The sequence below is a fragment of the Numida meleagris genome, chromosome 2 (genome assembly GCF_002078875.1).
Source record: "Numida meleagris isolate 19003 breed g44 Domestic line chromosome 2, NumMel1.0, whole genome shotgun sequence".
Classification (NCBI taxonomy): domain Eukaryota; kingdom Metazoa; phylum Chordata; class Aves; order Galliformes; family Numididae; genus Numida; species Numida meleagris.
In genome coordinates, this window is record NC_034410.1 from 55,871,205 (window position 1) to 55,894,969 (window position 23,765).

A 23,765-nucleotide genomic window follows, 5' to 3' on the forward strand; every position below is an offset into this window, starting at 1 on the left:
TAGTTAAGGGGTGCAAAACATGTGAATGTTTGATTTGCAATGTGGCTTCCATATACATTAAAAAAACAAGAATAGCAATAAGGCAATTTTTATTTGGGAAAACAGAAGTGGCTTTTGTCCATGGTATTGATAACCACATCAAGAGAAAGTAACTAATAACTTGACTCAAAAAGCCTGGGCCCTCACAGAGTCATCTTAAATGTGAACCTTTAGAATATCAGGTAATGTTTGCACTGTTTCCATAAAAAATGGCCATTTCATGTAGTGAGTATCATTTAGCATAATTATCTGGGAGAAGCTTTATAAAGATTTTCATGGGTTTGTAATCAAAAGCAAATGGACTCATAAAACATCCTGTAGAAAAAGCCTCTTTGGTATGAACATACATGCCTGAATAAGATCACGGCCCACTCTCCTTCTCATGGCAACATGGGTTGTGGTAGAAGAAGTATCTTGGGATCTGCTACTACAAAAAACTGTTGGAAGAAATTAGTGAAGCAGAAAAGGCGTCAACTGCCTGCTTTGAGGGCAGCTGAACAAATGTTCAGCTTGAAACACATTTTCACTCAGACAGGATGCAACTGAATGACCCATGGCCAGTTGCAGTGTTTTATTTAAACAGATGAGCACTCTGATTCATTTCTATACAAAAACTCCCAAACCCTTCAGCACTGACAAGACAGCAGTGGGAGCGGGAGCTGGTCCCGCACAGGAGCAGGAAGGCAGTTTAATTCCATTGTTCTCACAGGGTCTCTCTCTTACTGTCTTTGAATACTCAAATGTGTGCATTGAACAGGACTTTCAGTTGATATGAATACAGAGATTAAATAATTTTGTTTGCTGGGAATAATAGCAGCTCTGATAATAGTCAGCAGGGCAAACCCAAGGTGAGGATCAAAGCGATGGACTGCAAGTTGATGTTGAAAGGCTGTGGGGTAGGAATCATATGACTTCAAGAAAATGGAGCAGAATAAATGGAGGGATGCAGAATGCCAAGATGTTCTGGAAAGCATTATGTACAAATTCAAACATTTGGCTAGTAAATCTCTGTCTAGAAAATCTTATTATTGTGTAACCTAGTTTGTAGAGAATGAAAGGAATCTGAAATGATGTCGATCTAGTGCCTTACTTAGTATATAGATTTGCTACTGCCAGTCAAAGGGAAGTCTTGCTAGGCTTCTCCTTCTCACAGTGTATTAGACACTTCAGTTTCTTCACAGAGGCATTTATTTTTGAGCCAGCAGCTTGAGGATGTTTTTGTAACAGATGCAGTAGTTAGAGCTGAATAAAAGCAAATGTGATAATTAGTGTGGGAAGATTCTATTAGACTATTTTTCTCTTAATTTATGACAAAATAGAGTGTCTTAGTCTTTTTGCAGCCCAAAGGCCTACAAATTTTAGGTTATTTATTGCTTTTCATGCAGTCACTTTTCTTTTGCTGACCCTCTGTGGTTTTAAAAATACTGCCTAGAGCAAACATTAAGAATTTAAACTTCTGTTTTACTAGCAGAATAGTATCTTGGCAGCAGTGGCTAAAAAAGCACCTGATTTCCAAAGGTTTAATGGATTTTCTGGGTTTTTCAGTCACTCCAGGATTGGTATGGTTAACCATCAGTTAAGTAACAATCACTTCATTTTATGCAGTTGCAGATGAGATGCATGTACTTGCCTCTCATAGCTGAAACAGGAGGCTGTCAGCTTTGACAGAATTCATTTTAAATTATCCAAGGTGCCAGTGGCTGAGCACCTTACCATGCTTATACTATGCTTTCAATGTCCAGCTTTTCACAAATTTCCTTCACTGAGCTGAAATCAAAATATCAGGGTAAGTGAAGTACAAATATAGCTTCTTCTTGGCCTTTTCAGTACAGCTACACTTAGTGCTGAAAAAAAACAAACTGGACAGACACAATCCTTTTGCTTTGTCACATGATTGTCCTGAGTCATGTTAGCAGTCATGGGAGTACGTAGGTGCTCCTGTCTTAATGTTATAATCCTGAAATAAGAATTGCGATATGCTGTTTTTCCTTTAAATATCAACCATTCAGAAATGTGAGGCATATTTTCCTCTCTTTATCACTCAGAAAGTCTAGTGCTGGCTCAGATGATGTTTGTATCTAGCCCATTAGAGAACTGATGTCTTTATCTTAGACAAAATTTTGTAACACAAGACCACATTTGCAAAAAAGTTCTTTTCCCTTATTAGGGAAGGATATTGACTATTTTTCAGTGCATATGCTCTGTATAGTACTACTTTATGGGAACTTGCCTATAAAAAATCTCTTGAGGTAATTTAACTACAACCAGCTGAGCTACAAATGCACATTTTCTACTTTGCAACACCAAGTCCTGCGTCCTCCATTGTAAAATGGTGTCACAGATATGCTGAATCTCTGGATGAGCCCTTCCACAGTCTCTGATATAATGGAAGAATTCTCTGGCAAGCTGAGGTTTCTCAGGGAGGCCCTGGAATAAACATTTTTAACTGTAGCCATAAAAATCTGTTTTTTTTTTTTGTTGAGGAGTATGGGATTGAAGTTATAAAGACAAAATTCAAGTGTACAGTGTCCTTATAATTGAAGCTAGGTATCAGGGCTGTGCTTGTGTTCAAATTCTCACACTCAGCGCTTAAGTCATTAGCAGCCTGGGTGGTCCAGGAACTCCCCTGCCTGTCATCTGTGGTGATGAGATAATGCCTGGTTTGAGACTGTGAATTGATTTGAAACTCAGCAATCAACTGTACTCCTAGACATTCTCACAGCAAACCATTTGACTGGCATTTGGTGTAATATTTCACCAAGTGTTTGGTGCAGGGGTCTCCACATGGAAATTTCAGGCTGCCCTGAAGATTGACCCTACACAACTTTTCCTGTGCTTAAACCAGTTCTTTTGCTTAAATATGGTCATTAACACGTTGGCTGGAAAAGGTGGCCGTCCCAGTGACACCCTGGGACATGATCCTGGCTTCATGCTGCAAAACTCACCAAACTGTGCATAGATAAGGTGTTTGTAAATGATGAGTAGAAACTGTTCCTGCAGATGCAGAAACCGTTGTGAAGTACAGACTTTCATTTGTAGCTGAGATGGATAGAGGATGTTTTGTACATTGTTTAAGATAATGGATCATGTGTAGTCATTTAGCACCATGGGCCAGCTGGTATAAGGAACCTGCTGAGGAGTAGTTTGGGAAATCTAACCCAATCCAGTTGAAGACATTACACAAGGATCTTTGCAAGACGCCCATTTCATCTGCGCGGTGAACAACCATCCCCTTTGACAGAGTTAATTCCCCATGTGCAAGATAGCCTTTGTTAAGATCCCAGTACTAGACTAGATGTTTATTTATTTATTTATTTTTAATACGAACTCTGTGAGTGTTTGAGAAACACTTTTTTCTTATGAGTCATCTTAAATTTCTCAACTTCAGATCAAAACTGCCACTGACAAAGTTTGATGTTTTTTCACTTGTCTTGAAGAGTATTATCAGTTTAAGTTCCAGGGGGGATTTTTAAAGGATTTTCAAAATCTTCAAAGCAGTAATGAATTATTTTGAACTCCATGTTGTGAGTAAATATGTTGCCATTTTGAACATGTGTTGTGAGTTAATATGTTGCCGTTCTGAACATGTGTAGAAACAAACTCAGACAATAGAAGTACTCACACCTACATAGTGCCATAGTCTACAAATGCATAAGTATTCAGATATATCCATGGCTTAGGGAAAATCATGAAGGATATGCATCTACTTGGTGAGCTGGGTTATTGTTTTGCTATTGGGAAGACAGATATGACTGATTAGATATTAAAGTTGAATTCCCGTATCTCCAATGAATTTTGCATCGGTATTCAAAAGTATGAATTTTAGTGTTTTCAGAAAGAGCTGTCCCTCCCAATTTTCGTGCAATAATACATTTTTTTTTCAACCACTAAATTCATCCCTGTCCACTTCTAATATCTTCTACCTTTTTCTTGCATTTTCAGGGTTTAACAAAAAGACAGATGGAACATTTTAACTAAAGGTCTGGCACTGAAGTGAGTGAGGTTTAGCGTATGCTCTTATTTTGGTTTAAATCTGATTTGTGTCTGTTCTAGATAATACTTTTAAAAATTATAGCTACTAAACATTAATTATTTCTAATAGTTCTAAACATGACAGAATTTGTCATTGCAGTGAAGCTTGGCAATGTTTTATAAGCAACAGTGCTGGAAGTTAGCCATCCAAGTTTTAGATAATGAAAGTCTGGAGCATATACAATCCCAAGTTACTACTCTTCCCACTATTCTTGGAGCAAAAAAAGGGATCATTATGGTTTCTGCTTTTGCTAGCAGGAGATGAATTCACAGGGACAAAGGGAGGTACTTTCAGAAAATCTTAGATTGTGTTCTAATTTTCAAAGGTGTAAGCTCCTCCAGATTACAGTATCTTCACCTAGAGTGGGCAAGGACATTTTGTAGGAGCAGATGGTAAGGGTAGATCATGGCTGGGAACTGTAAGGCCCATTTCTTAATCCTTCCTTACTGCCTTTCATTCAAACGGTCAGTTACTGAGACACTTTCAGTACCATTCTGATAATACTTGTCTCCAAATTGCACACTTATCTCATTCCGTTAACCAGACTCTTGGTAACAAAAGCAATTGAAATAAATTGCAAACAGATTAAGGTATTTTTAGAATGTTTTTCTTTGTGAGTTATTTGTAGACAGACTCACAACATTCCTGCGTAGCAACTGTTAATCAAATGTGCACTAGAATGTATAGGGAAATCCTATTCATTTTTTTATCTTTTCAGGTGTTATATATGGAAACAAATAACTGTTTATGGTTACAGCCTAATCCCTTTTTACACAGTCCTATCAGGCAGGTTTTTCTCCCCAGTTTGAAAAATATAACTTTTGAAACAGGAAGAAAATCACAAACTAAGCAGTACCATATTTGTTTATGTATAAGAAATGGGTATTTTGTTCCATTTGTGAATTTGTTGTGTAGGTGTGTTGTTAACAAAGGGACATGCAAGTTTTCAACCAGGCCATTTTTTAGTAGGAAAAAACAGACATCACAGAAATTAAATATTTTCACAAGAAACACTAGTATTGCAGCTACATCAATGTTGGTAGCTATCCAAGACAAAAAATTAAAAAATAAAATAAAATCCTTTCTTATCTTTCAAAAATATCATCTTACCACATAAACCAGAAACATATCAACAACATCTGTTCTTCACATTCATTCAACCTGAGATTGGGAAAGAAAATCTACTACAAGCCCTGTTGTTTTCATTGGGAGAGGTTTCCTTTCTTTGGCCAGTTCTGCTAAACAATTTATTGATAGTGTAAACCACATTGCTCAGTCTTCAGACTAACCAGGCACAGACTCAAGGATGAGTCAAAAATGATCAAATCTTTGATCTTTGTTTTCTCACATGGGAGATATTACTTGCAACATTTCAAATGCTATATTTTTTGAATAATTCCTCAAGAGTTTTGCATCCTATGGCATAACATTATCAACATACAGTGAAATTGTCTAACTGTGTATAAAGGACAAGGAAAGAGAAGTGACGCAATTCTTAAATGCAGTTGGGCCTCTTCTAAAATCTTTTTCATCCCTGAAATGTGAAATCTCCATCTTCCTCCTTTTTTTTAGCTGTCTACAAATTGCTTTTAAATATGAGGGGAAAAGGTTGCTTTTAAATATGAGGGGAAAAGGAATTCAGGATAGGAAAGTGGGACTATTGCTTATCAAATATCTGACTGGGCCAACATGCTGTTTCTAATAGGGATTAATACTGGGAGCATTAGAGTCTATGAACCGGATCATTACAGAATAATAACTCACTGGTATATTCTCTCAGCCCCAGAGTGATTCTAGTTTCAGATTTATTTATATTCCTTAGGTACTCTACTATGTCTGTTCTGCTATCTGGAGAAAGTACACATCTCCAAACCCACTAATGCTGTTTGGCATCATTTATTAGGACTCGAAGTTCAATTTTTCCTTTTTTTTTTCTTTCATCATAGAATCATAGAATGACCTGGGTTGAAAAGAACCTCAAACATCATTCAGTTTCAACCCCCCCGCTGTGTGCAGGGTCGCCAACCACTAGACCAGGCTGCCCAGAGCCACATCCAGCCTTGGCCTTGAATGCCTCCAGGGATGGGGCATCCACAACCTCCTTGGGCAACCCGTTCCAGTGCATCACCACCTTCTGAGTGAAAAAATTCCTCCTCATATCTAACGTAAATCTCCCCTGTCTTAGTTTAAAACCATTCCCCCTTATCCTATCACTATCCACCTATGTAAACAGTCGTACCCCTTCCTGTTCATATGTTCCTGTCAAGTACTGGAAGGCTGCAATGAGGTGTCCCTGGAGCCTTCTCTTCTCCAAGCTAAAGAAGCCCAGTTCCCTCAACCTTTCTTCATAGCAGAGGTGCTCCAGCCCTCCGATCATCTTGGTGGCCCTCCTCTGGACTCATTCCAAGAGCTCTGCATCTTTCTTGTACTTGGGGCCCCAGGCCTGGACGCAGTGCTCTAGGTGGGGCAATTTAAGTTAATTTTTCTGCTAATCTGTTTTCAAGTACATCTGTTTTCTTTACTTCCTAACAATTAATTTCATAAATACCTTACTGTCCCTGGAGATGTTTTGTGTGAAAAGGTGTGACTCAGTTTATACTTTTATTATAGTCTTCCTTCTTACACGATCTCAAGGGGCCCTCCTTGCAGAGATGCTCACTGGGAATAGGCAGTCAATAAGTATGAGCCTGTATGCATTTGAGAGAGAAACTTTGCAAACCATCTTGATGTTTGAGACAAGTCATGTATGAAATAAAATGGAAGGCTTGAAGAGACCAAGCAAAACAAGACACTTTTTGCATCCTGTAAATCTGGAAGCCCATACCCTTTCGACTCCATCAGTGAAAGACTGAACAATGCTGAACCATTCATCTTGGAACTTTGACCACAGATGAGTGCTTCTTATAAAGCCTGCTTATTTACTTGCAATGGAAAATGCATGCGAGAGTGAAAGAGCTTTTGATCTTTCGATTGATAAACTGCTACTTTTTTTCCTCCTTGTTCCTTTTTTTATATCCACATCAAAAGTTTTTAAGAGAGTGCTACAGCTGTTGAAATGCATCACCACAGCAGTAGCTTTCCCTACTTACTCGATGTAACAATTGCCTTTCCTTCATTACTTTTTATAAAGTATTTTGGTAAACAACAATTATAAACTCATTAGTCTCATTTTTCTAAATGGAGCAGATAAATGAGTATTACTTCTGACATAGATGCACATAATAAATGATGAATAGATGGAGTTTTGAGAGGTTTTGGTTGAGATATTTTATAGTAATTAGGCTACTCTAGAAAATAATTTACTCAGTCTTATTGATGGGAAATTGGAAGTTTCCATTCCACTAATCTATTATGTAACACACTTAGACATGTTGATTGTGAGATTTTTTGCTTTGAGTGTTTTGTCTAAGCATCTATGATTAAATCGTGCAGTAATGAGCTTAATGACAATCATCAAAAGAGATGACCCTTTCCAGTCCAGACAGAGTAAGCAGAGTAGTTTAACAGTCTGAGTCTTTTAACTCTTGCAAAACGGACAATACCAGACTCATGCAACTATCAGTAGTTAAAAGGAGGGAAAATGGTTCTTTGTGGAATGTGAATTTGTCTTTTCTTGCACTTTGTGGAATTTAATGGTTCTGGACAGGTACAAAGAATATTCTTCTCATATTGTGATAATTCTTCATTTTTTTAAAACATACTGTGGCTATTGGTATGAGAAAAGTCCTGTTTATTCACAGAGCTAGATGTGCTTCAAATGTGATAGAGGATTCTAGCAAATTGTTAACATGGAGGAAAAACATCTAGTGAGAGAAAACAGCGAAGAGACTATTTGAATGAGCAAGTATAGGAGACAGCAGTATATTTAACTGAGATGGCTCCCTTTAGCATTGTCATGTTTGTAATATAAATTCCTTTACTCCACATTTTGTGGACATGCCTTAGAAGGTCCTGTACCAAGATGTATTGACCTTGCCTTTGAGGCTGAGCCTTTTGATTGATGATTCAGTTGATTTAAAATTGAACTATTTATATATGCTTTGCATGGATCGAACACTTAACCTTCAGAACGGAAATAGGCTTTCTTGAATTCAGATACAGACCTGGACTTCATGGCTTCAGTTCAGGATAATAAAAATGATGGCCATAACTTAGTAGGATGTTATTACTTGAAAATAATTTATACTGGGTATGAAGAGCACAGAACTGAGACCAAGTTCCTTATATACACTGCAACAAGGAATTATCTGATCCATTAACTGCAATGGTCAGCGATGTGCTGTGTCTGTAAAGTGGCTGAAAAGTGGAAAGTGGAAATACATTTTGTGAATTGGATAAATATGATTACATCCAAATCAAAGGATCAGTTTTATTTCTGCCAGATGTCCTGAAGGACAGCAAGATTTCAAGTTTTTAATTTCCTTATATATGAGGGCTGCTCTGAAAGTAGTATCTCTGATTTTATTATGTTGGCCCACCAAATCAGATGTGGATATTGGTGGTATGGCAGTAGAGGTTGAACTTTCCCACTGATATTCCGCTATATTTTGTTGCTGGCAGAGGGGCAATCTGACAAAATAGCATGTAACATGTATAAGAAGCAAAGATGTGTCATTGGATTCCTCCATGTGGAAATAATTGGAAACATTAACATTCATGGATGCTTGTTAGTTTATGGAGACCAAACAGTGGATATGAGCACAGTGGGGTGGCAGGTGGTGTGTTTCACCAGTGGCGACAGTGAGTCGCTTTCCCTGGTGCAGATTTCTCTGAGCACAACATGCAGGCTCTTGTTCATGACTGGTGAAAATGTATAGCTAATAGTAGTGACTATGTTGAAAAATAGTGTTTTGTAGCGGAATGTTCTCTATCAGATAGTGTTATTGTGCTCTTTTTATCTATTATAGTTTCCATGGAAATAAATAGGAGGCATTACTTTCGAAGCGGCCTATGTATTTTCCAATATAACGCCTGTGGATTCTACTAAACTTGGAGAGAGCTTAGAAGAGCAGACTGAATAATTCATAAATAAATTGATAAAATAAGGGATTGCCCAGTAAGTAGTTCAAGTTTTGTGTCAGACAGATGGCAGTAGATATGAAAAGTCACAGCTGTTTCATGGGGTATGTTGATGATCACGCAGATCACCCACAGCTGTGTTTTCTCCCTGATATCTTCATTTAATGACTGGTAGGCAAAAGCACGTTCTATAGAGTACAGCGACTTGAGTGGATATCCTTGATAAGTCTTGTGCTGAAAATGCCCTGTATTCCTAAACTTGTTAGAGACATATTTAATACATGATAATTGTCATGACCAATGAAACCTGGACACATTTCGCAAGCCTGTAAAACTGAGGCACTGTATTCTATGAATTTCAATTTCCAGCCCCACTATCCTGGGCAGAGTCAGAAACAGGAATAACTTAAGGCTAGATAAATAAAAAGAGTAGTGAGGGCCTTGAATGCTCTACTGGCTCTGAGGGCTTAGGCCCACTTCCCCCGGTAGAGCATTTCTAGCTCTCATGTTTTAAGATATGTTTTTATTATAGGTTTGGTGCTGATTTTCTCAGCCTGGCAACTTCTTTAAAAAGGACGGATGAATACTTCTTTCCCACCCAAGGATGAAGCAGCATGTACTGTAATACTAAGCAGTTGCAGCATCCTGACTTCAGGTGACGTTCCTGTGAGGAAAGAGATGCCAGTTATGCGAATAAGGTCTTTACTGCGATACAGATAAACAGCAAATCTTTTCTTAATTTTGTCCTTTGGTGACCTTATCTCCATGCTTGTTCAAGAGGATTGTTCTTTTCTGCTGTCCTTCCTGTCTTCCCTCTTCATAAACAGCAATGTTAGCTATGTAACTGCTGTTTTAATTGCACATTTTCTTGATCTGAAACAGATTTTTAAAGCTTTCATGAAGTGCTGGAAAGATCCTATATGCCTTAGGGCATTTTGAAAATTCAGATGAATGATTTCAAACAGTAACTCAGATTGTGGACATTTCTCCCTGAATAGTTTTCTGAATAATGTTAAATGCTCTTAGAAAAACCCGAGTCTGCTTTAACACAGAAGCAGACTGCAGTTCTTTGCTTGATAAACTGGGAATTTGTGGGCACTGGGAGAAAAAACCCTAAATGAGGAAAACTGGAACTATTTTGTATACAGAATAACGTGTTTTCATACTTTCGAATTTCAAATTACATTTCAAAATTAGCCATTATTAAATTTTAAATTATTACATTTTAAAATTAGCCAGCCGCCCCTTAGAACCTGAGCTCCTGAGCCCCTCTTACTGCCCCTCTCTGCTCAAGGCTGGGAAGAATGCCCGGCTCCCCGCTCCCCCCAGCCCCCTGTCCCACAGGGTCTGGGAATGCCACTGGATGGCAGCATTTTCCCGTACAACTCTGCAGAGAGGCCGAGGAAATTACCATTAAGGGAAAAGCTGGGTAAAAAAAAAGGAGGATTGTGAAAGAAAGAAGAACCCATGTTGGAGGTTGCCACTTTGAAGACCAGCATGTATTCACACTTCAGTGTAACTTATGCAAAGCTTTGTGCTACTGCTGCTCTTCTTTTAATTCCTTGCAGTTAGGATACATAAATTGAAATGAGGAAATCAATAGCAGGATCTGACTTCTTCTTCTACTTTTTTTTTTTCAGTGCTTGTTCTAATAAGGAGATCTGTTCCAAAGCTGGAAGCTGGCTCCTGTCTTTGAGATGCTGTGCAGTGTTTGTGGGTTTTCCCCAGACTCTTTCTTTACCTCTGTAACCCATATTTTTTTGTTCTTTTGGCTTCTGCCTCAGTAAACACTGTCTGACTCTTGACTTGCTTGCCTTGTGGTTTCCTTATATGAATAAACAGTAATGTAAGCAGCATTATGCTTTTCCGTCAGCTTATTGGGATTACCTTGTGGATGACATAATGTCTTTTTCCACTCTTGGCAAGTATAACCTTATCCCTGTGGCCCTCTGCTTTTTTTTCTCTGCATTTTGGGAAAAAACATCTCTACTATGTCCTGTTTTCACTGTTCCCTTGTATATATTGCTGGCATCAAGCTCAGCAAAAAAATCAGCAAAATAGGTTCTTATAAATTATTCAATGTGATATTTCACTGAAGATTTATGGAGAAAAATATGTGTAACCTACTGTTGTCAGTTAATGATTTGAACTGATTAAATAAGATGAACGTATTAGGTAAAAAACAATTATATATACGTGCGTAACTAAAATAATTATGGATCATGTATGCTGAATCGGACAGTGTAGCATCATGAGGAGTTAGGAAAGTCTTATGCCTTAGGGGTGTTCTTTTTCTTTTACTGTTATTTTCTCTGCAGCTTCCTGTAGGTAGGAAGATGTAATTTGACCTAGTCCAGCTGAGGGAAAAAAAAAGCAACGTTCAGTCAGATGAGCTCTGCTGGCTTTGGCATGAGGTGGAAATGGCTGCGAATAGTCAGGGTAAGTATTTCAGAATGTGATCTTCCATAGCTTAGACCCAAGCTAACTTGTTAACGAGAGCCAAACTCTGCTGCTTCTCTTCAGAGATTTACAGCTCATGGTTTGTTTTGATATTACACAAAAAGCACTTATTCTTAATGGTTCTTGTTTTGCTTTTTACTTGTTTTGTCTCTCTTCTCTCCCAGCCCTCACCATGGCCTTCTAATGCTTGAAAATATTTGAGATTAGGCAATGTGGTTTCATTTGAAAACGTTTACTGGTTTGAAGTACTGTTCCATTCTTCAAGAGGAATTAGAAGGTCAGAGAGGTGAGATAAACTTTGCCTCCTTGCAGCTATTTTGGTTTGATTTTTATCAGTCCATCTCTGTAAAAGCTAGCTTTGCATAACCACAAAGTGTATTAGGCTGATAGCTGTCTGCCAAACATTCACTCCGTCATCTTAGAAATACTTTGTTTCTTCATCATGAACCTCTACCTTGATTTTTAAGCAAGTTCTGCGCATATTGCTGGTTTCCAGATTATATCTTGCCTGGCATAGAGAGCGCTGCTATTATTATTGCTAAGTGTTCAAGACTGTAAACTTATATATCTCAAGCTCCTTTAATTCTCTGACATATATTTGGTCTCATTTCTTTTCTGCTCTCCTTCACCTTCCCTCCAAATATATGTATGTTGAACTGACCCAAAGTTATTCCTCCTGACCTTAGCTGGGGAGCCACTGAATCACAAATAACACAGAGAGGGCGGCCAATGTCTACAACAGGGTGCCTGCTGGTCATTAGGCTGAAAAGAGAAATAAGTAATGTGATGGTGCAGGAATTTGCTTTTCAAACCTTATAAAGGTAAAGAGCAGCCCAGATTTTTTTTCCTATAGAAATGTCACTTGGAAAAAAATAATTCTTTGAATGATGTGTCTGTCTGTCTGTTCAGAGCTGGGTGGCTCTATTGGTGGCAATCAGTTCTTTAAGCACCGCTGACCAAATGAATGCCTTGTAAAAAAGATCTCACATGCCACCATAGACACTGGTAATTGTAGGGCTAGACTTGCCTTCCTAGAGATCAAGCAGCTGATTTGAAGAAAGCAATTGGAAACTTCCAAATCTCTGCCATTAATGCCGCTCATGTCCTTAGCTATTGTACCCTCAGAGTGTGGTGAGTTGGTAGAGGGAAAATTAATGATGTTTTGACTGGTTCATTTATAGAAGTGTTGATTGTGGTGAATAGAAAGCACTAAAGTAGCTGTAAGAAATGTAAAACTGTGGAGTTAAAAGCATCCACTGTTGTCTGTATAGTGAAAATCCAGTCTGTGAGGAGGAAAGATTTTGATGGTGTACAGGCACTTGGAACAGGAGAAAACTGGGTGCATGCCCAAAACAAGTGGTCTCTGAGCAGTCTGATTATGTAAAGCCTGGGCAGGTTTAGATTGAGGGCACTGTATAACTGTGAGCCTGGTTTATGGGCCAGGTAATCATGCACACGATGACAGCCCCTGTTATAAGGCAGCATGAACTAGCTCCCTTGCTTCATCCAAGCGAATTTTCAGCCAAGGTGTGGGTGTGATGGTAGGCAGGCAAAGACTGCTTGCAGAGGTGTTGTGGGCTCTTTGAATGTTATGAGTGGAAGGAATTGTTTCCTTTTCCTGATGGTTGGATCTTTGCAACAGTCCTTGCACTAGAAAAGCACTTGCATTTATTTTATTTACGCCTGTTCTCTATATTTTTTCTTAATTGTGTGCAGGATGGAAGCAGAAACAATAAGTAATCTTAAATGGCAGGAAAATGTAAAGGAGAAAGTCACCCAGTATCACCATGATTATACTGCTCTCTTGGCTCTGCCTTTTATATCCACGTCTAATTGTCTAAGCCTAAGCATACATATCTTGTAAAGGCTTACTACAGCAAAGATTCTATGTATTGATCTTGGACGTGATTGATTCTATGATTCTGTATTTTCACTCCTGTTTTAGTTGATAGTTATGCTAGCAGACTTCATAGCATTCAGATACTGTCACCAAGAGTCGCATCATTGTTAGCAAAATCAAGACAAGAAATACAAAGCCTGAACAGGAAGACAGTGTCACAGAATTTACAACTTGCTTCCTCTCATCTCCACTGCCTTTAAAAAACAACAACAACAACTAAACAACAACAGCAAACCACCTCATAAATTTTATAGGGCCTGACTTGTGACCTTAACCAAGCAAATAAATGACACTGGTGCAAGGAGGAGCTTTTCCCATAGCACCCCTGTCCCTGGAGCCCAAGCATCCTTGTCTGCCAAGGACACTCGCTGCTTTCCCCTTGCAGCCACCTTGAGCCTGACTCCGGAGCCTGGCGGCTCCCAGAAGCATTCACAGCATGCAGGGAAGAGATGATACAAAAGCAGTGCTGCGTATTTCAACTCCTGTTGCTAGGTGGTGCTCTGTTTGCATCTAGCACATGGTCTCTACTCCTTCTGAAAGCATGAACTCGAAGAGTATAAGCACTGAAGTGACATCTGACCTGTGCACTTGTGTGTGAAGGCAGAGAGGTCTGTGAAGTCCCTTTACAGAACAGCTGTGGTCTGTGCCCAAGAATAAATCAATAAATGCGCAGATGTAGTAGCAGGCACAAATACTCTAACTGACTTGCAAACCCTGTTTGCAGCCTTGGCAAAACCCTGTAATGGCCATTTTCCTAACTCTGTCTTACTCCCCTTGTGAAATATGAGGGCACGGGCGTGGAGCTTGACAGACAAAGGTTTTTTAGAGGGGATTGCACCTGCATCCAGTGTCTGGGAAGCAGCTACAAGTGTGGGCTGCTCCTGGTACCACTGCCTTTGTGCAGAGATGCAGAAGCCAGACACCTTGCAGCTTTCCAGTAGCTGTCTTAGAGGCGGTGGTATATCTTTTAGCCTCACTTGGACTCATAAAACTGCAATAGCAGCACTGTCAGTGACTAGCGAGAGATAAATTACATGCTTTTCTAGCGCTGTCCTTTATAACAACTATGCTTTAAAAGCAGGAGGAAAGGGGATAGTTAAAAGTAGGTTTAATCCCAAAGGGATGGTTTATTTCCTCTAACTACTGCACTCTCCAGTAGCTCTATTCCTCATGCAGCCTCCCTCCCTCCCTTCCTCTCCTTTACCTCATTCCATCCCTCGGCAAAGTTACCTTTGCAGTAATGGCCTGCTCCTGGCAAAGATTAATGGCTTATTGGAATTTGTGCACCTTACAGGAGTCTGGCATATATTCTTATGAGTTTTATTGCAATGCACCACAGTCTATCATTTCATTAAACTGCACATGTCATGCTTATTTCCTGTTATTCCCTAGACCTCTATATGCAGTTTTATCAGTCTCAAATGGCAATAAAATAAAAAATAAAATATAATGGAATAATGTCTAAATACATGCAGAGGGTCAAGTGAGACTATATGCTGACCACAACAACAAATTTATTGTCTCATTTATGTGTGGGTGGGGGAGGGAACAGTTTCTTTGCTGTATTTTAATTAACTATGTTTCACTGCATGGTAGTAAAGATAATAACCACAACATTAGTGCAACTACTATGCTATCAAATGCTTGTCACGGCCTAATATTCTCCAACAATATAGCTTCACAATGGAAACATGCACAACAAAAGAGCAGCTTGTTTTATTAATTTACAGGGGTTCTCTTTTTTTGGAAGGCCAGTATGTGTTTCTGGGAGACTGATTAAAATAGAAAGACGTATACATGGTAGAGAATAATATTTTTACCGGTGAGGGATTCTTTAACAAAAGCATTCCTTCAGGAAAACAGAACCAAGATGCTAATGTTATATCTCATTTATTGCCAGCATATTCAGTGACATTTCATAATGTACATCTGTCAGCCAGAGATATAAATGAATGAGGTGAACCATGCAATTTACCCTAAGGAAGTTCCATTAGAGCCCCCAAAGTATAATATTTATGAGGTCAGAATCAATTAATCAGATAGCTGTATTTCCTTTTCAGCTCGACATACGCTTCTGCACCAAGCTGTTGCATTGAGAAAGACTTTCCTGTTTGGTAAGAGGAGTCAGTTTATATGTACTGCATGGTCTGTTTTGTAAATCAATTGCTATCCTCGTGCAGCTTATACTCAGTACAAATGCAAGCTATAAGTTAAGGGAATGCAAAAATGAATCTCTATCAAAATGTACATCAGGGTGGAATTCTTCTGTATCTCCTACTTATTGCTACAGTCTGGCCCCATGATACTCTATTGAAAATGAGAGAAATGTGGGAGAAAATTGTGTGCCTCAACCAAAGATAACTCCAGTAAATGGAAAATCTTATGGGGAAGGGAGAAAAAAGTGGTTCACTTTAAGATGAAAGCAACTGAATTAATCAAATTTAATCAGCCTATCTTGACTTGAGAAAAAAATCCATAGTACATTTTGAAATGTTACCAAAATAATTTTCCTTTGCAACCCTGTTCTGAATGCTTGCGTCTTTAATTCTCCCATGCTCTTCTGTATTGATTGTTTGTTTGCATATGTAAAAAAGCACATGGTATTATTTTTGTTTTCAGTTGAGGTCATTTCCTGGTCTGTTTTCAGCTACTGACAGAGGAGTGCTCCTGGTCTGTCACTGACCACCGGTGGAGAAGGTTCTTGGTTCTGCCATGCAGTTCAGCATGCTTGGGCTGGGTTCCTGGGAGGGGCAGGTCACGGTGTTCAAGGTGTGTGCTCTTGGTTTTTAAAGAATAGAGAGTGTTTCTTGTGAAGAGATTTTCAAAAACTTAACTGTAATATAGATTTGAGGAGGTTTTGCTGTGCATATGAAATGACTGTTGATCATACTGCAATTTTCTTTATTTTTTTTTTGTTAGACAGCAGATGCAAAAGAAAAATGTTGGTTGTGAAATCTGTGTCAGTATGGTTAAGCTGTCATAACGGATGCCAAGATGTGATCCAGCATTTCTTAGTTTCTTTGAAAATTAGTTTATTTAAGATGGTTCAAAATTTACCTCTTATCTAGTAACCTGACCCTTCTCTTCCCACAACATTTCTTCAGGAAGAAAGAAAAAGTATATCTGAAATTACTGATAGAAAATTTGTAGCAATTTTGTATTTTGTATACAGAATTTCCCATTTTATTATCTCATAATTCTTCAGATTAGTTCTTGTGTTCTTGAAGAATGAGGGTGGTAAGAAACAGTTGACTTTTTTTTTTCAACAAAAACGTCTGTCAGAAAATGCTGATCCATCTAAAAAACAATATATCCTAGGAAGAGAATTGCAGAGCAAAGATTCTGTTTACTCAATTTACTCGAACACATCTCCACAGTCCTCCCAGGAAGGAGGACTGAAATGCCCATGTACCACTTAGCCCTGTAAGTGATTACTTCAGAAATGAAGAGCACTGCTCAATGCATTTTCAGAAGCCCAGAGTAGGCCCAGTGAAGAAGAGGAGTTTGAGTCTGAATCATATATGTAGGTAAAGTGCACTCAACTCACCAGGTATTTGCTGGCCAAATGAAAAAGCAAGCAAAAAAAAATTGTAGACTTAAAAGAGTTTTAGTAGCTGAGTATGAGAGAAAGTTAACAGCTCTACAAGATACTAGTGTTCTAACTTATTAGGGAGAGAGAAAAGCAAGTTCAAGTACTTGTTTTATCTAAGTCAGTGCCAAGAACTTGAATGTTGCTTCTTACACTCCCAAGTGAGCATCCCACACATCTCTTAGGGAGATTTTCTTTTCTTTCTGTGGATTGCTTTGCTTCTGTGCATCAGAATGAAACAAATGACGAAACTCTGAAACAGAAATCCGTCTGCTTGTGTGGCAGCAAAAAGCAGAGCTAGGTGCTTAGGCATTCTCCACTGCAGTAGATGTGACTCTATCAGGCAGCTAGCTGATCAGCAAATGCAGTGTTTTCTGAATCATTATGTGCAGAGTCTGATTTGTGTATGTTTATTCTCAGTACCTAGTTGTATCAAGATACCGTACTTGTCAGTATTTTTCTGTCTGCTTCCTTTGATTTTATCTTTGGGACAGTTAATGTTATTGAGGGGTGGGTATCACTGACCATCTGGAATTCATGATGTTTTTTTCTGCTTTGCGGTTTAGCTACTGAAGCCTTGTAAACAGAGGGCAAACACTTTTGGAACAAGAGTGAATACCCTTGTTTGCATATGAATGAGTATTTTTAAGGGCCCTTATTCCCGGCACTTATGCAAATACTAACTCATACATGTGAATGGGTGTGGAAAAGAGAATTTAAAAAAAAAAAAACAAAAACAGAATAAAAATGAGGGGCTGGCTTCATGGAATTGTTTATACTCCACTATTTGTCCCGCTTTCCTCTTCTACTTGTCAAGGGTTTCAAAAATTGCCCACACCAAGTGGGAGACCATTTTTTGTAATGAGGCTTTTTGACGTGACTAGCAAGCAGAAGGGAAGAAGAAAAGGAATCGTTCAGCTGCACGGAGCAAATGATGGATAGCTGGTTTTCAGTCAGTACTCCAAGTTTTCCTGCACCATCTCCAATTGCGGGGCAACTTGAGCAATCAAAATCACTGATGATTTTAGAAGAGGGTGAGGAAGTAATTGCATTCTTGTCAGCAGAATTATTAGAGTCTATGTTGTGCTAGTAGATAAGGCAGGTTATTCTCTGCTCTCTTGTACTGAAAGTAGCATAGTGCATTTCTTATCTGTGCAGGTGATGTCTCTATGAAGCCAACCAGAATGCTCTCATCCTCCTGTACAGTGGTACACTCCCAGCCATGCACTACCCTGCATCATGTTCTGGGAACTGCTGCAGATACTGCTAGCTGGCCAGGACTCAGGCTGCAGGGTCCTTGATAACACATCTTTACTAATAACTGTTCTTCCAATGCTGAGCAAAAGAAACAGAGTTATGAATTAGTAAAGGGATAAGAAATGCTATAGATGACTGCAGCCGGTACTTGCACAATGCTTTGTGGCAAAATCTGAAGCAAGTGAGTCAGGGTGTTGCCTCTTGATTTAGTATACGATCCTTCATCTCCCAGTGGACCACTTCCTGGAGACCTCTTCTAGACTGATTGATGTGTGCCCACTTTGTTTACGTGCACATTTATTCTGAAAACATTTCCTTTTTCTTATCTAGGCCTGACTTTTAGAATTCTACTTTTGAAGTTTTATTTAAGTTTTCATACTAGCATTTACAGCACCTAATTACTGAGAGACCACCATAGGATTCCACTCAGTAAGGGAAGATAACATTTTCTCAGTTTAGATCTTTACAATATCAAAGTCCCCTGTTTGCAGTTGATACATTCTCTGACTGCATATTGCATCTATGTTGCTTGTGTATCCCATGACTCCTTTTAACATCTAGAGCTAACGGTTAGCTGCTTGCATTACAGGAAAGGCTGACAGTCACCTTCTCAAATGTCCTTCAGAATCCCTCTTGCATATTGCAAGTAGCTCTTGGTGGCACATTCAGAACCCCTCAAGCTTTATCTTAAGCTAATATTTGGCTAATAAATGATAAAGAGGAGAGACAACAATAAAACCCCTGTTAAGGGGGGAGGAAGATATGAAAATCTGATCATGGCACATTCTTTAAACAAGACACTAGAAATGTTAAATGATTGTATTTTACTTGACTGAGAAAATTTAAGAACTTTCTGTAAAATTACGTCTTTAACAAGACCTTGAAAGTTAGGTCAGAGTAGTGTTTCTGATCATTTTTTTCATCCTCACCAAGAATTGCACTGTGAGAAAGTTTGTGAGGGTAAGAAAAAAGAAGAGGAAAACAATGAAGTAATTTGAAATTAACATATTTTCAGCCATCTGGGAGAGAGGGTGGTATCACAGAAAGAGAGAATCTGAAGACTGAAAATCAAATAAAACATGACAGCAAGCTGAAAGAGGAGATGGATTTGTTAAGAACAGTCAAGCAAAACCAGGAAAACTATCTGCTACATGCAGAAGAAGATGCTTAACAAAATATATATATTGGAAGTTCTTTTAAATGAGAATGATAAAAAGGAACTTTCTACAGCTAAGATAGTGTACACAAAAAAAGTAGAGAGAAGTACAGAGAAAATACTACAATGAGTAAATGTCTCAGGACAAACTCCAGAACAGAAAGGCCTGCTCTGATCATTTTGAGAAGAAGATAATTTATCTTGTCAAAATCTGAGGGCTCTAGAAGTGGAAAAAAAAAAGAAAAAAAAAACAAGAAAAAAACATATGTTTGGAAAAGAACATATGTTATGTCCAAAGTGATGAAGACAGGAGAAGATTCCTGTGGTTTCAATGCTCTTCAATTGATTCAGTAACAAAGTAGAAAATGGGTAGAGTCCCATCCATTTCAGTGACTCTACAAGAGGGAACTGAGGCTACAGAAGATTGGAACGGAAATTTTGTGAAAGCAACTCTATATAAGGTTAGGATTGTGCTGAGGATTGATGGAAGGTAACTGGAAAACATCATTGTACTAACAGAGATATATGGCTTTTGTATTGGAGCCAATGCGTAATTAACACAGAGTAAGCTGAGTCTGTATTCTGAAAAAGAATATAGTGATAAATGTATCTTTCCTTATCCAAAGTAATCCAGAAAGTAATAGGGGGAAGCAAAAGCTCTAAGGAAGTTGTGCAGAAAGTCTGTCTCTGTTTTCAGAAAAACTCATACATCTTAGTAAAGTCTATCAAAAATTTACTGTGTAGATTGCAATGTAATGGTATTAGCATATGATATTGTTAAAATGAAATAAGTAGGTCCCCCTTATGCTAATTTATTTAAATTTAAAGTGTAAATAGAACTGTGCAACCATCCAGCTTCTCTGTAGGGAGGTAAGTCCAGATTATCCAATAGTTTGGATTAATTTCATATTCTTCAATAATTTACTAAGAAAATGATCTTATTCCAAATTACCTTAATTCTCTGTGAGATAATTCCATGGGTGAAAAAGCCTGTCTTTTAGTCATTATTTACTTATTTTTTCATTAAATTAGACTATACATGAGAATTTTTTTTGTCAGAATTCAGAGCAGGGTCAGGAATGATGACCTGATTTATTCTAGTTCGAGATAATTAGCAGGATCTTAGTATGATCCTAACGAAGCTTTATAAAGACAGCTTAAAACCCATCAAAAAATGTCCTTGTTTGATAGTTAGCTGAATGCATTTAGCTCCTGTAAATAAAATGGTAGGTAGAGCAGCTAGGTTTTCCAAATGCTATTATCACCAACCAGTTTTCCTAGAAATTTAACTATTTTCAATAAATATTCCAAGATTCTCTCTCCTCATATTAGCAGAAACTTCACTGAAATAGTCTCTGTCTGATAGCCCGAGAAAACTAGGAGGATATAATTTTTCTTGGTCTCTTGATACTTGCATCACCTGGGTCCTAAACAACTTCCACTGCTGTGTAATACATCAAATTTGTTCAGGCAGATAAATGGGTGAAGAAATTTACAATAGATTTAATTTTTCCAGTCTACCTATTCAAATGCAGAATAGCCTTGCTAGACTGGATTTGTGTATCAGAGCTATGGCTGAGTAATCCAGAGCATTGGTGCACCTCCCTTCCTGCCCAGTATTTTAAAAGAGAAGTTGATATCAGTGATTTCAGTGATGTCTTAATGAAAGGAACAGTTAATTATCTGTGACAAAAGGGCAGGGAAAAGCTTTTGTGTGGGGTTTTTTTTTATCCCGTTTGTGTTCTGCTAGGACAGTAAGCACTTACAATGCTTGTATAACTTTCCTGATTGAATGCTGCACCCAATCTAATGTTATTGGCTTCTAAAACTCTTTTTAAAATGTAATAATTTTGCCAAATTTCACTCTTGCTCTTAAATTGGTGCAACTTTTCTTTAATTGGTGTAAAAATAAAAATACATTTTGCAGTATTTTTAATCACTTTCTAAATAAACCTGACATGTCCTGTACAACATACTTGCCCTTAAATTTGACTTGTAACATATTGTCATGGTTTTATGATTTTTGGTTATTGGTATTCCACACCATAACATCATGTAGTGTATGTACCTGGTTCTCAGAAGAGAAGGACTACTAAATTCCCCAGGGACTTTGCTGCCCTGTTACCGTTTTCCGGTCAGAGGGAAAGATAAAACTGTTTGCAGATCACGAGACGTTCCTTCTCCTCTGCCTGTCTCTCATCCCAGCAGCATCTCGCTCCCCAGCCATCTCGCAGTCAGTATTAGAGTAAGGCCTGCTTTAATTTTGGACACTCATTTTATTGGATTTATTAGCTTAAATTGTAATTATATTGTATTATATTGTGTTTTTTTGCATTCTAATATCTTATTCAGTAAATTAGTTTGTTTCTCCTCAGATCGTTGCTGCTGTTTTGTTTTTAGGCCCTTCTCCCTACCCTTTTTCCCTTTTCCCTTTCCCAGGGCGTGGGTCCGTGGGTCCTCTGCCCCAGTAGTTATGGAACCGGGCCGAACCTGCCCGTACACCGTTGACACATATACTTCTATATGCTTTTTATATGCATTTATTCCTTTCACAAATAGAAATATTTCCTTTGCCTTTTGAGTAACAGTGTTTTCTAATACCCTAATAACATTAAGGTTTTTTAGTAGATAGGCTTGAATTCAATATGTCTCTAGGTGTGAATTTTGCCAAGGTGAATCTCAAAAGGTTGATTTAAAGTGTTTAAAGATCCCTGCTCCAGCTTTAAACTGACCTATCATGTTTGTACTCCTAGCCTCTAGCCTATGATGAACAGAACCTGGTGCTCTGTCTTTTTACTTATGCTGGTACGTGCCTTACCTGCAGTAATGGCTTCCCTCATTTTTAAGGTGATTATATGCAAAGGGCATTTTGGAAAGCACGAAGCCAGCAGGGCCAGACCCTTGGTGATTTTTGTGCAGCCTCCAATACTCTGGAGTCTGGTATCCTACAGGGTCACACAAGTAAGGTGTAAGCAGGGCAGGTTTGGACAGGTCCTCTAGTGGGTGCTCCAGTGGTACCCTGCCCCAAGCCACTGGAAATAACTTTGTTGTCTCTATACTTCCCCACACCCTGTGTGAGGAGGAGAGTAGCACAGGAGCTGGGAGGGAATGGGTCTAGGAAGCATCTCTTGCAAGTATTTTAATCTGGGCTGTGTGCTGCAGCCTCAGGAGAAGAGAGAACTGCCAGATGGTACACTTGTCACTATCTTGTCCTCCTCACCCGTCTGACAGGAAGTCTTTGCAGCTCCTTGCTTTCCTGATGACAGCCTCTTTTGAATTGATCTAGCTCATTTCAGAGAGTAGGATGTGTACAGAGGGGTGTGTGTGTGTGAGCTGGACATTGGTGGACGGTATTCAGCATTGTAGGGGTATGGGTGTGCGGTACTTCTGCTCCCTGAATAGTAGCTTGTTTCTGAATCAAAATCATGGAACCTTGTTTGTTAATGTATTGTTTTTGTCACCTAGGTACGATCATTTGCAAATATCAATATTACAGTGGCTTCTCAGACACTCATTTCAGAAGCTTTGTCTATGGAAATCTCCTTTTCCCTCTGAGATGCTCTATGATTTCAAGAGGAAAGTTATCTCAAACGGATCCGTGTCCCAGGGAGTTCTGGAGATCTGTTTTGGGAGATGAGGAGGAAAAGGTTTCTGTTGAGACTTCATTCTTCCCACTGCTGCTGTTACAATGTAGATAAAACCCTGTGTGAAGGTTGAGGTGTGATACCTGGTACAGCAGATTGTACAGCAAAAAGGCCAAATTTTCTCGTGCAGGGATTAGCCTTCCCAAGGCATATGCTGTGTAGGGACATGCTGCTGCTGTTGCTATAGAAATAGCTTTTAAATCTGTGGTCAAGAGCTATGGCCATTTAGAGCCGTTTGCCAGGTGCTGAGTTAGGCCCAGCGGCTGCTTCTCCCCACACCCTGAGGCAGGTGGGGCCCTCTGCTCCTCCTCCTCAGGGAGTTGTGGAGAGTAACAAGGTCACCTCTGAGCCTCCTCTTCTCCAGACTGGACAGCCCAAGTGTCCTCAGTCTTTCCTCACAGGACATGCCTACCAACCCTGTTACCAGCTTTGGTGCCTCCCCTGGAAGCTTTCAAGGATCTTAACACCCTTTTTATACTGTGGAGCCCAGACATGAACATAATATTCAAAGTAAGGCCGCATTGTCAGTAAATAGAGTGAGATAACCGCCACTTTTGACCGGCTGGCTGAGCTATGTTTAATGCACCCCAAAATGTGGTTTGCCCCTTGGCTGCTGGGCACACTGCTGGCTTCTGCTGAGCTGCTGTCACCTGCACACCCAGGTCCCT

General features: G+C 39.0%; 1 long non-coding RNA gene across 1 annotated transcript in view; it reads left to right on the forward strand.

Moving 5' to 3' along the window:
• Positions 1 to 23,765, forward strand: part of LOC110395161 — a 58,096-nt gene that overhangs the window by 13,669 nt on the left and 20,662 nt on the right. The window contains exons 2-6 of the long non-coding RNA XR_002436202.1: positions 10,732 to 10,804; positions 11,410 to 11,530; positions 11,716 to 11,837; positions 15,512 to 15,565; positions 16,071 to 16,220. This is a non-coding gene — a long non-coding RNA (uncharacterized LOC110395161). The remainder of the gene's footprint in view (positions 1 to 10,731; positions 10,805 to 11,409; positions 11,531 to 11,715; positions 11,838 to 15,511; positions 15,566 to 16,070; positions 16,221 to 23,765) is intronic.